A 14,253-nucleotide genomic window follows, 5' to 3' on the forward strand; every position below is an offset into this window, starting at 1 on the left:
GAAACTATGTGAAAGTGGACAGGAGGCACCAGTCCATCTCCTTTTATAGATAAGAGCAGAACAAAGAGGCTGGACAAGATCTTCCAATCCGTGCAGCTCAATCCACATAAGTGGAGTTAGGGTGACCAGATGTCCTGATTTTTGGGTCTTTTTCTTATATAGGCTTCTATTACCCCCACCCCCTGTCCTGATTTTTCCCATTTGCTGTCTGGTCACCCTAAGTGGAGCTATGTTGATTTACAGCACCTCAGGATCTGACCAAATCTTTAGCTTATGGTTTATCTCTTGCACAGTAGAGAATGGGAAAAGTTCCATTGTTTGCTTGAGTGCTACTCTGGTGAATTTAAAAGCAAACAAGCATATTAGCTTGATATTTCTGCTAACATTTTTCCAGTTACATACTCAATGTTGACATTTAAATATAACTAAATGTCAGAGTTCACACCTTATAAAGGTATATTTATGTGGCTTTGAAAAGCACCAAGCATAGTTAGGTCCCAGTTGGGGCCTCTGTTTTTCCATTGTAATATAAATATTAATTAAGAATATTGGAGACTCAGACACATGTCACTGCATCTTTTTTTTACCTTTGATTCATGTTTCAAAGATTTTCTTCAGAACTATCAGAGTGAGAGACTTAAAAGAAATGAAAGTTTAGATACAGGAGCAGAAGTAAGTGGCAAATTATGAATAATCCATTGTTTTTATGGGAAATTAGGTACCATTTAATCACACTATATATAGCGCTGACTATAGAATACAGAAACTAACATGACTGAGGATAGATTTTAGGTGTACCTGGGAAATAAAAATAATTATTGGTGAAAAGTCCTGAAATGTTTTGTATGAAAAAAAATAAATTGTACCACTTGTGATTCACTCCCTGACCTGAAAGGAACTGGGAATTATATAGAAGCCATTGGGGCTGCAGGAAAAGATTATAGGAATGTTTTTTTCCACTCAATAGCAATTCCAAAGACTGATCAGGGAATTATATTGATGCACTTCAGAAGAATGGTATCTATAACATGGGAGTGTTGCAGGCTAGCTGGGCTTTTGAGACAAGCTGGATTCTGCCACATCCATGATTTAGCAGCTATCCCTAAGTCTCACTGATGAGCTAGCACCATAGGACTAATTAGTGACCCCTGCTGGGGATGATGGAACTTAATTAGAAGACTGGCCCAGCTTTGAAAGATCACAAAATGCAGTACCTAAACAGAGCTGGGAACTCAGCTAGAGAGAGTGTGCAGAGGAAGCAAGACTTCCCTGCAAGGGAAGCCCAGAAGCTGGAGGCTGGCCTGCTGAGCCACCGGAGTAGAGCTAACTTCTCTGGTGGGCCACAGTGTCCTGGGAGGCAGTTCTGGGGTTGGTGTCCTGGAAAGGGAACAGGAACAGAAGTGACCCAAAGAGATATTGAAGGAGGCTGAACTTAAGAGGTGATGTGGCTAGAGGGCCAGGCCATGGAATACTGAGGGAGAGACTGTTCACGGAAGAGCTGAAGAAGTGACCAACAGGGAGTGCCAGAGATGAAGTCCCTTACATTATTGCATCCACAGAGGAGGGGGTACCCTAGAGGTGAGGGTGCACTCTGACAGGGTGTCACAAGGTGCCTTCATTGCTATCTGGTAAACTTCACTGCCTGGCCTGTTCAGATGGTTTCACAATCACAAAATCGAACTAGGCTGTTTATCTTACACTAAGGGGTGTATTTATTTCCCTCTTACATATGTAAGGAGACTGTTGCCCTCTTATTAACATTCAGTTGGGGTGTTTTGGTTGGCTAGCTCCCAGCACTAAAAGTTTTGGGAGAGGGCAATGCTCCAGGTCAGCCTCGGACTCTGAGCCTGATTGACAGGGTGGGCAGGCTAATCAGGAAGTCAGGAGGCCAGGGGGGTCCCATCCTCCATGTGGTCTGGAATTGCCTGAGTCAGATAGAGGGGGGCCCAAGCTGAACTGGAGAGCAGAGACATGCCAGATCCAGAGGTGCCAGAAAAGCAGCTCAGGGTTGGGAGCAGAGTCAGAGACAGCCCAGAGAGAGAGCAGATCCTGTGCTGGGAGCAGAGCTGCAGCCATGGAGCCAGAGACGCAGCCCGGGGAGAGCAGATCCTGTGCTGGGAGCAGAGCTGCAGCCATGGAGCCAGAGACGCAGCCCGGGGAGAGCAGATCCTGTGCTGGGAGCAGAGCTGCAGCCATGGAGCCAGAGACGCAGCCCAGGGAGAGCAGATCTTGTGCTGGGAGCAGAGCTGCAGCCAGAGAGCCAGAGGCACAGCCCAGGGAGAGCAGATCCTGTGCTGGGAGCAGAGCTGCAGCAACAGAGCCAGGTATGGTGAGCAACTGGGTCCAGCCAAGGGGGGACCTTGGGCAAAGGGCTCAGCACAGAAAGACACTCCCACCCAAGGGTCCTTGCAGGCCAGACTGGGAGGGGGATCTTAACCCAATGGGGGGCTGACACTAGGAAGAAGAGTCCCACCATCCAAAGCCCATAGGTGTATGGCCACCACCATTGCAAGTGTCCAGCCCGCAGCATCCCTGCAGCACAGCCAGGGCCTGAGAAGGAGACCTGGGACCTACAAGGAACAGACTGTAAAGTGCCCTGACATTCCAGAGACACAGTTTGTAATGTTCCCTGCCACAGAGCAGGGTGATGTGTTTTCCTTTAACCTTTCCCATTTTTCCTTATTTTTTTAATTGTTAATTAAATAACTTGTATTTGCTTTAAATTGTATATAATGATCAGGGAGGTGCCCAGTGCAGAGAGAGTACCCCAGAGTGGGGACACCCTAACCCCTGTCCCAGGCAACCACAACAGGTTTGGGGATTGAGCCCCCCAGGAATCCTGGGCCCAGCCTTGTTGGGGTTACGAGGACTCTGCCAGATAGGAGAGTGGAAGGGGAGTCCTCAAGGGCAGGGAGGCCTCTAGGTAAAGGAAGTGGGAGCGAGGACTCAGATCCTTTTTCTAGCCCACTTCACCGGGGTAGTGTAGAAGCCAGGAATGTTCCCCACAATTGTGGGACTATTCCCCCACTTAAACATAGTAATACTGTGCAATACAGGCTTACAGCAAAGGTAAGCTTCCCTGTAGCTCTCATTCCCCAGCCTCGGCTCATTCTCTGAGCTTCTTTCTGAGCTCATCCTTTTATATTCTCCTCGGTTACCTTGTTAGCCAGTGATTGTCACCCAGGTGCTCACAATTCCTCACCAGAAAGTGTAAAATTGCTCTCATCTGGGCCTGCAGCCTCTTCCAGTCTGCAACAATCCCAATGATCAGTGTGCTGCTGATAGCAACCTGTCACAGAAGGACTAACGTTTTCAGAACTTGCACGTCTAAAAGGTACATGCGCCTGCTGTTACAGCTATTCAATGTGTGCAGCACACACTTCACTATATGACCAGACAGCTCTGGTGTGGAGAAATAAGGATTCATACCCCCCTGTCTTTCCCCATCCTTTGGTTTAGGTAGTGCCTTAGGTGTTGCTAAAAGGAAAGTGCAGGCAATTTAACCGTCTTAATTGTGCATCTTCTCAAAGGCCAGCCACAATCTGCCCTCTTGATTATATATTTCACTAACATATTATATACTCCTAAGAAATAGAGACTGTATTATTTTGCCTTGCACAGCACCAGCCACACACTTCATTAACACTTTAAATTTTGCATATGTAAAATTAAAGGAAATAAATTAATAAATTCAAACTTTCTAATCTTCAGATTAAAGATGTTGACCATGTAGAATGAGATGCACATTCAGTATACTTTTGGATCCATTACTGTTTACCTTATTTATAAAGGCAAGTGATCCATATATTTCCAGAGAAGTGTAATCAGTATATTGATTAGTTCTCACACTTATGAAAAAAATTTAAGCTTGTGATAATCATTTTAATGAAGACTTTTCTCACAGTCTGTGCTGGTAGAATCAATTAGATATAGGTATATTCCCTCTTCTTCCCCACAACTCTGATTGCCAGAAGCTGGGACTGGACAACAGGGGATAGATCACCTGATAATTGCTCTTTTCTGTTCATTTCCTCTGAAGCATCCACCATCAGCCACTTTCAGAAGACAGGATAATGGGATAGGTGGACTATTAGTCTGACCCAGAATGGCCATTCTTATGTTCTCATGGTCTTAACTTCAATGAATTACTAAAGAGAACTGATGAGAATGTGTTGTATATTGAGTCTAAATAATTTGTTTTGTTTAACAGAATTTGGATTAGAGATGTCTTGCTACCAAAATAGTTTCTCTGTTAAAAATAGCACTTCTGTAGTTGCAGCATGATGTCTTACATTACATATCATTACGTGAAGAAAAGTGATATAAGCAGGCAACAACAGCAAGAACAAAACCCAGCCAAATGCAAGGTCAGCTACCCAGGAAGAAAGATTGCCGGCATCAGTTATAGCATGAGGGACTATATTTTGCAAAGCAATGACTCTGAAATAGACTTATAGATCATGGTTGATAATGAATTTGACATGAACTCCAAGTAATGTGCAATGACTCAAAAGCCTAATACAAGAGTTGGCAACCTTTCAGAAGCGGTGTGCCGAGTTTTCATTTATTCACTCTAATTTAAGATTTTGCATGCCAGTAATACATTTTAACATTTTTAGAAGGTCTCTTTCTATAAGTCTATAATATATAACTAAACTATTGTTGTATGTAAAGTAAATAAGGTTTTTAAAATGTTTAAGAAGCTTTATTTAAAATTAAATTAAAATGCAGAGCCCCCTGGACTGGTGGCCAGGACTTGGGCAGTGTGAGTGCCACTGAAAATCAGCTCGAGTGCAGCCTTCGGCACCCGTGCCATAGGTTGCCTACCCTTGGCCTAATATCATTCTTGGCTATGTAAGCATGGGAGTATCAAGTAGAAGTAGGGAGATGGTTGTGACAGGTTGTCATCCCAGGGGTGCAGTCTAACCACTCAGCTGGGCTGGCCCTTCCCACACTGCTTTGCTGGTGATTAAGCATCTCCAGGCCTTGTAATCACAACATAACAGCAGGTGGTCCCACACACCCAAACTGAGCTACCTGGGTGCTGAACCTAAGCCACTCAAAGCCAGGCAGGAGATAACAGCCAATTTCCTGGTTCCTCCATCTTGCCTCCTCGCTGGAGTATACACCCATAATTATACCATCTGGCACGGCACAGGGATCTGTCCAATGTAAGTTCATTGATAAGTTAATTTGCCTTTCCGTAATGTGGGAAAGATATACAACAGCCTTTGTTTGCAGTGCTGAGATTTTCCCCACACACTTAACTTAAAAGCACACTGGTTTAGATAAAACATAAAACAATTTTATTAACTACAAAGGATAGAGTTTAAGGGACTATAAGTGATAGCAAAGAGATCACAGCAGATCACCTAGTAAATAAACAAACACAAATTAAGCCTAACATACTAGGTAGATTGGTTATTAATTAGCAATTTCTCATCCTAGCTGATGATACCAGCAGTCCACCAGGTTCCCATGCAGAGGTTATAAATCCTTTTAGCCTGACACCAGCACTTCCCCCAGTTCAGTTTTGTTCCTCAAGTGTTTCCAGGAATTCTCCTGTGTAGGGAATTAAGCCCCTAGATGATGCCCCCCCCCATTTAGCTTTACCATATGGAGAGAACCCTTTGTTCCAAACTCTGCTCCCAGCTTAGTGTATGGAAAAATACAGGTACCAAAATGGATTTCAGTATCATGTGGTCTGGTCACATGCCTTTGCTGGGTCATAGCAGCCATTACTTAACAGGCTGATTGAAATGTTTACAGGAAGGCTAAGCTCTTCCAGAGTTCATTATATAAGCTGATTGGCCATCAGCACCATCTAGATTCTTCATTTTTGTACTTGGAAGGCTAGCTGATAGTTTTTTTTCCAGAGTAAATACAGATACATACTCAATATGCATAACTTCAGATACAAAAATGATACATGCATACAAATAGGATAATCATATTCAGCAAATCATAACTTTTCCAATTACACTTTGCATGACCCATCTTGTACAAAATGCATCATAATTATGTCATAATTATATCATAATCATACAACTATAAAGAATGTGGGGTGCAGTTTTACAGTGGTCTTACCACAATATATAGCATTATGGATGTCATTCCTGGAATGTGATGTCCAGATTTCAAAAAGATGTTGAAAAATTGGAAAGGATTCACAAAAGGACTAAAAGAATTATTGGACATCTGGAAATACTGTCATGGAGCTCTGTGTGGCATGGAAGCTCATCCCTTTCACTAACAGAAGTTGGTCCAATAAAATATATTATCTAACCCAACTTATCTCTCTAATAACTTGGGACCAATATGACTACAACTACACTGCATAGACTCTTAGTGAGAGACTAAAGAAGTTCATTCTATGTAGAAAAGAGTAAGAGCTAATTTGATCAGTCTGTAAGTATCTACTTGGTCAACGATTTCTGATATTTGAGAACTATTTAATCTAGCAGACAAAGGCTTACCAAGATCTAAGGCCTAGAAGCAAAAGCTAGACAAATTTGTGCTAGAATTAAGGCATAAATTCTTAACAGTAGTGAGGGTAATGAACACTGGAACAATTTACCAAGGACTGTAGTGGATTTTCATCACTTGAAGTCTTTAAATCCAGATTGGATTTTTTTTTCTGCAAAATGCTGTATTTCAGCTAGAAGTGATAAGTTTTATATAGGAAACACCTGGAGAAATTCTATGACTCATATTATTCAGAAGTTCACATTAGATGATCATAGTTATCACTCTGGCTCTAAAATCTATGCAAAGAAATGGTATATCAGCCATTTCAAGCCGAGTGAGAGAAAACAAGTTACTGAGTAAGATGCACCATTAGAAACCGTGTGCCCTCCCACACACCAATGCTACAATCCAAAATAAGAACTCCTGAAATCATTCAATTAGAACAAGTAACAGGAGAAACCTGAATACTTTCAAATTTTTAAAGGTCAGAAGATAGATTTGATTTACATGATCCAAATATCTCCCCATGGTTAAATCCAAGTTAAAACCAACCCAATAATAAACCTATTTTCTGACTTCTGTTTGAATGTGGCTAAAATCTCATTAAAATGTATGTTCGCACATTTTGAGCAGAATGGTGGAAGTTTCGTGAGAAAACCTGAGCTCATGAAACTTCTGATGATTAAGGCCAAAATTTCAAAGAGGACAGTGGCAAGGAAAACTATACACCTATGTGTATGCTAAAAACATGTAAGCCTGTAAACCCAGACATTTGAAGTAATAAGACTGGTTGGAAAACACTTGTAAAAGGCATGGTGAGTCATGCTTGCTTTTCCAGTATTTAGAAAGTAATATCACGAATGTAGCAAGAAAAGAAAAAAAAATGTCATGTCACAATGTCCATCCCAGATTACAATTCACACTCAAGACAAGAAGAAATCACTGTTTGGATGAGACAAATACAGGTCTGTCTCATCTTACGCGGGGGTTTGTTCTGCGGTTAGTGCATAAAGCAAAAACCGCATATAGTGAAAATTACATTGAGTTCAATGGTGGATGGAATCACCCACACTACAGATACAGTATTAAAATTGTTATTTTTCTCTTTTTTTGTTTTTGTTTGGTTTTTTGCCGACCGCGTAAAGCTGAAATTGAGCATGTTCAATGCACGTCAGATGCGACAGACCTGTATATGCCCAAGGCATGAAGTCAGGCAGTGGCTTCAGGAGATGACAATACCAAGGAAGAATCTGATAGACGTTATACCTGGCTGAGAGCTCTTCCAGGAATATAAAATTCAGTGATGAAGATGAGGGGAAAAAGAGTCTTGGTTTGTTATTTGTCCTCACTACTACCACCAATGATCCAAAAGAAGTGAAGAGAAATGAGATACTCAGTTGGGTAAAATCCCATCCAATCATACACAAAAACAAAATTGCAAACCTGTGAATTTTAAGGGTACACTATCTTGTCTAGGAACCACATCCCTCCTTCCTCCTCTACCTCTGGTTGCTTGTTACACCAAATTGATTTCTTTGTAAGATCTTTGGGGTGAGGACTGTAACTTGTTCTTTATTTGTACTGCCATAAGCTCAATGGACCGGAATCTCTGGGAGCTTCTGTAATAAAAATAAGTTGATTAATATTAGGAGTAGCAATAGAAGGCACCCCATGAGCAACTGGACTGGGAGTCTTCCCTGTGGATATCCAGTTTCTACTCCAATGATTGTGAAAATTAACAATCATTGTTTCATTTTTAGAATTTAAATGCTTATGCTTCCTGTGCCCCAAAGTAATGTCACTTCAAGACCTTTATTATACATAATTGCTGTTGATTTACTGATCATAAAAATGGAGGCATCTTTAGGGCATGTTTAAATTCAGCTGAAAATATAATAGAATTTTAGAGGTGTCCTAAAAATGTAATGAGCAAAAATTCATATTCCCTTGAAGAGGGGTTGTGCAAAAGCATTTTTTCCCAGAAATTTTGAATTCACTAGGTTTGACATTTTCTGACATAACTGAACATTTTGAAGTTTGAGTCCAATTGAAGGTTGTGGTACCACGTCACCTTCTCATAAATACCCTTGAAAAAATTTCAGTCCATGAGGGAAGAAGAAGGATAATACACAAAAGGATGTCAAGGAAACTAAATAGCAGCTCTCTCTTTTTCTTCTAGAATTTCTATTCCTAAAATAATTTTTACAGCAACCTTTTCTCCTCCATTTCTCGAACAGCCTTCCTCCCTCCATCCACTTGTTGACTTTATTTTTCATTTTTCCCTTGTATTTTTTTCATTACAGTTTTTATTCTTTCTTCCTGTGTGCCATATTGAATTCATATTCACTAATCTCTGTTGAGTATGGGACTCAATCAGAATGCCAGATCTGAACAACTTTGAACCTTGCGGTATTCAGATCTGGATCAAATTCAGCTTTATGAATTTGGTAATTAACTGAGTTAGTAAACCAGAATAGTAAAATTTCTGATTCCAGGGTTCAGAAGCAGAAATTGGATGCGTCCCTTCACTCCTCTGGATGCTTTGACTCTGTGAAGACGCCTTTCCTCAATACTACCTCTTGGTGAGGCAAAATCACTTTAAATTACTTTTCTATCTCCACTCAGTAAATATCAAAAAGGTCATAGTATCTATGAAACAGCTTCCTAAAAGTTGATATCAGGGTTAGAGTACTTCTCTGAGAAAACAGTTTTCACTTGCAAATGCAGCTTTACTCAAGTCAGTGCATGCCCTGGACAGCCTGAATACGCTTCCACCCTAATGAGTACTGCTCACTGTGTGAGTTGCAGGTGCCTCATCCTTTCATAGCCTCCTCCAAGTGTGCCTTCTTTCTAGGGGTCTTTGTTATACATGTACTTCCTCTGTGAGGGCTTGAAACTTCTCTGTCTTCCTCAGAAGTAAATGGTATGACACTGAGAGCCTGGTTAAGATAAGTAACTGTTGAAGGGCAGGTTTTAAAAATGAATAACTATTTGAGAGCTACTTTTTAAAGTGAGTATTTCTAGCAAGTGGTCCATGTGGAAAAGAAGTTACATTACTGGACATACTTTTTAAATACATAAATAAGTGTCACTTGTAAGGGGTCAATGTTCAATATTAATGGGTTATGACTGAGAGCCTTCTATAGACGGTAAAGTAAGCAAATATTATATAACAGAAGTGCAAGTTAAAAAGTGTATTTGAAAGGAAAGAAGTAAAATATCCAAACAAATCCACATAGAACATACTTTAAGTCACTGAATACCTCTGAAGATAATGGATAATGATATTTACAAGGAGGTTGTAACAAGAAGGTTGGGAGGGGAGGAATAGTTCAGTGATTTGAGCATTGGCCTGCTAACCCCAGGGTTATGAGTTCAATCTTTGAAGGGGTCACTTAGGGATCTGGAACAAAAATCAGTACTTGGTCATGCTAGTGAAGGTAGGGGGCTGGACTCAATGACCTTTCAAGGTCTCTTCCAGTTCTAGGAGCTAGATATATCTCCAATTATTTTAGGCTGGAGCAACATGTTCTGAGACTTATGGATGAGCTAAACTATAATTGAACTCTAAGTTATATTATTATTAGGACCAATCTCCATTCCTGAACCCAAAATGCTCTACTGTGATAGGGTATGTATCATACACAGAGTCCAAAAGTGTTAATGTGTGCCTGAAAGGCCAGTTAACATACAAAACTGCATCTGGAGGGAGTGGAGGCTTAGTGGATGATGAAGCTCAGCTATAGATGGTGTAGATCAAGGGTCGGCAACCTCCGGCATGCGGCTCGCCGGGGTAAGCACCCTGGCAGGCCAGGCCAGTTTGTTTACCTGCCATTTTGGCAGGTTCGGCCAACTGAGGCTCCCATTGGCCGCGATTCACCATCCTAGGCCAATGGGGGCGGCTGGAAGCAGCACTGGCGAGGGATGTGCTGGTCACAGCTTCCTGCCACTCCCATTGACCTGGGATGGCGAAGTGTGGGCAGTAGGAGTCATGGTCTGGTAAACAAACTGGCCCAGCCGCCAAAGTGTTTACCCTGGCGATCCACATGCCAGAGGTTGCCGACCCCTGGTCTAGATCAGAGGTTCTCACATTGAGGAATTAATCCTCCTTTGGGGTACAGAATGTATTTTAGGGGAAGAGGGTGGGAAGCATTAGGAGGGAAAAACTTACAGAGTATATTCAGAGCTGGACAACCAGAGAGCAGCCACTGCTGGTTGAGCACCAAGTTCTGAAGGCAAAACTACTTCCAGCAGCAGGGCAGAAGTAAGGGTGGGAATACTACACCATGCCACTCTTATATCTGTGCTGCTGCTGCAGGAAACTCTAGCTTCAGAGCTGGGCACCCGGCCAGCAGCTGATGCTTTCCACTTTGCCTTCAGAGCTGGGTGCCCAGAGAGCAGCGGCTGTTGGCTGGGCACTCAGAGAGGGGGTCATAAACTACTAAAGACACAAAGAAGGGAGGCATGATCAAATATGTTTGAGAACCGCTAGTCTAGATGGTTAATATAAAGAAAGAAAGTTGAAAGCAGAAGGGGGCTGCAATAGTTGCAAATGTTGATATAATCCAAGGCCCTGAGAGAAAAATTGAAGTGTCCATGAAGAATTCTAACAGAGTATTCCATAGTTTATTTCTAATTAATGAGCATAAAGATGGATTGTGTGTAACCTGTAAGGTCTAGGAACTGATAGCTCATATCCTTTGGATTATAAAGACTGTATCAATGCAAGGGGGTGTTTATATAGAAAATTCAGTGGTCTTAAAATAATAAAATTTTCCTTCCAACTTGTATCAAGAATACCAGGAAAATGGAGGCCAACAAAAAATGCTTTTCTTCAATTCTTTAAGAATACTGGCAAAGGTGTGAGACTCTAAGTCATGAACAAGATGCAAAGTATAGTGCTTGATGGTTATAAACTCCAGAAAAGAATGTTCTTCATCACAAAAATCAAGAAGAAAAAAAGGGGGCTGCAGGGAGAGAGGCTGTGATAAAGAAAGGAAATAGCCCTTTGGGGATGGAGAAGAGTTAGCCCTGGGATCCTTCCTTGAGCAGAGAAGACTAGCAAATGGCCAAAAGAGATGAAGTAGCCACCGAAAGTGGAGAAGGGTTCAGTGGAAAGTGCTGATGAAAGGGCAGGATTTGGACATGGGTTTGTTTATACTTTTGGCTTTGGGTTTTTGTTAGGAGATTCCAGGTGGGGCTCTGAAAGAAAGACGTGCCAGGAGAGGTTGTAGTGGAGAGATCTAAGAAAGGTCCCTATAGGAAGAAAACCAGAGAAACAGTAGCAAGCTGTCTGAAGAAGCAGACCTTGGCTGCTGGTTATAGTGTCCCTAGGCTCGAACCAGGGTAGAGGGAGGGTTCAGGTTCACTTACCAGTCACAGGTAAGGTAGCAATGAGTCCAGAGAAGGGGACGAGGACAACAGAGAGCCCTGAGAGAAGGATATGAGGACAACAGCACCCAAACATGGGTCTGAAGGCTTTGCTGTAAGAGCATTAGACTGTCTATTTGTGGGACTTTATTACCTTGGAAGGGGTAGGCTAAATTGTGACCTGGCTGGAGAGCCAAGTCACAGGAACAGGCAGACCACTGAAGGACCAGAGCAGCTGTTAGAAGGTGGTGTAGACTAAGACAAAGTTGCTATGCCATGTCTGGCCATGAGGAGGCATTCCCGCAGTGAGCCCACCCTTTAACACTTGTGTCCTCCAAGAACACTGCCTATCTGAGGATCTCAAAGCACTTTACAGCTCTGAGGGAATTCCATCTCCCTTCCTTGTGCATCCAACGGGAGATAAAGGAAATTAAGATTAATTACAGTCAGTTCCTGCTGTCTTGATTTGCTCCTGCTGCTCCCTTTGTACCAGACCCCCTTAACACCCAAGCTTGCAACCTCTATTATCCCTTTTATGTCCCTATGTTCCCCCAGACATAACCAGTCTGCCATTGAATTCTCTCTATTCTCCAACCCTGGCTTATCCTCAACCTCCTCCCACACTAAACCCTCCTCCCTTCCTTCTTCACATCTCTTGATGCTTGAAGCTGCCTCCTTTGACCTTGCTGCCTTTCAGCCCAGCCAAAGGACTGCTATTAAAATCACTTTCCTCCCCTGCCACTCTGTTCTAGTCACTCATTTCTTCAGATCTCTGCACAACCCTCACCATGACTGCCACATTAAGATAAAAGTTCTCTTCACCTGTGAGGTGCTAGCCAGATACATTCCCACCTGTATATCCTCCTGTTCCCCTTGCTCAGCCCAAGCCTCCCTTCTTACCACCTCTTTATATTCTTCTCCCTATTACCTTTACACTGCCTTCCATGCCTCACCCAGTTCTGTGAGAAAAAGGCTCATGCTCTTCCAATGTGTAATGTGACTTCCTGCTACTCCTCCTTCACATCTCCCTCCAGTACTCACTCTTCCCAGCAGTGAGATTCCCAACACAGCCCCTGATGAGTTCTGCGCACCTGTAGAGTTGAGTGTAGGTCCTTGCTTCATTCAAAGAGTTATTTAACAGAATTTACTCTCATAGCTTGATGTTGTGGTGGTTTAACAAAAGAACATCTTGGATCCAATAATCCCACCTGCATGATGCAGCAAGAGCCAGTGGGAGCTCATAGACTCATAGACTCTAGGACTGGAAGGGACCTCGAGAGGTCATGGAGTCCAGTCCTCTGCCCTCCTGGCAGGACCAAATACTGTCTAGACCATCCCTAATAGACATTTATCTAACCTACTCTTAAATATCTCCAGAGATGGAGATTCCACAACTTCCCTAGGCAATCTATTCCAGTGTTTAACTACCCTGACAGTTAGGAACTTTTTCCTAATGTCCAACCTAAATCTCCCTTGCTGCAGTTTAAGCCCATTGCTTCTTGTTCTATCATTGCAGGCTAAGGTGAACAAGTTCTCTCCCTCCTCCTGATGACACCCTTTTAGGTACCTGAAAACTGCTATCAGGTCCCCTCTCAGTCTTCTCTTTTCCAAACTAAACAAACCCAATTCCTTCAGCCTTCCTTCATAGGTCATGTTCTCAAGACCTTTAATCATTCTCGTTGCTCTTCTCTGGACCGTCTCCAATTTCTCCACATCTTTCTTGAAATGCGGTGCCCAGAACTGGACACAATACTCCAGTTGAGGTCTAACCAGCGCAGTGTAAAGCGGAAGAATGACTTCTCGTGTCTTGTTTACAACACACCTGTTAATACATCCCAGAATCACGTTTGCTTTTTTTGCAACAGTATCACACTGTTGACTCATATTAAGCTTGTGGTCTACTATGACCCCTAGATCTCTTTCTGCCATACTCCTTCCTAGACAGTCTCTTCCCATTCTGTATGTGTGAAACTGATTGTTTCTTCCTAAGTGGAGCACTTTGCATTTATCTTTATTGAACTTCATCCTGTTTACCTCAGACCATTTCTCCAATTTGTCCAGATCATTTTGAATTTTGACCCTGTCCTCCAAAGCAGTTGCAATCCCTCCCAGTTTGGTATCGTCTACAAACTTAATAAGCGTACTTTCTATGCCAACATCTAAATCGTTGATGAAGATATTGAACAGAGCCGGTCCCAAAACAGACCCCTGCAGAACCCCACTTGTTATACCTTTCCAGCAGGATTGGGAGCCATTAATAACTATTCTCTGAGTACGGTTATCCAGCCAGTTATGCACCCACCTTATAGTAGCCCCATCTAAATTGTACTTTCCTAGTTTATCTAGAAGAATAGCATGCGAGACCGTATCAAATGCCTTACTAAAGTCTAGGTATATCACATCCACCGCTTCTCC

This window comes from Gopherus evgoodei, chromosome 1, assembly GCF_007399415.2.
Source record: "Gopherus evgoodei ecotype Sinaloan lineage chromosome 1, rGopEvg1_v1.p, whole genome shotgun sequence".
In the NCBI taxonomy this organism is placed as follows: Eukaryota; Metazoa; Chordata; order Testudines; family Testudinidae; genus Gopherus; species Gopherus evgoodei.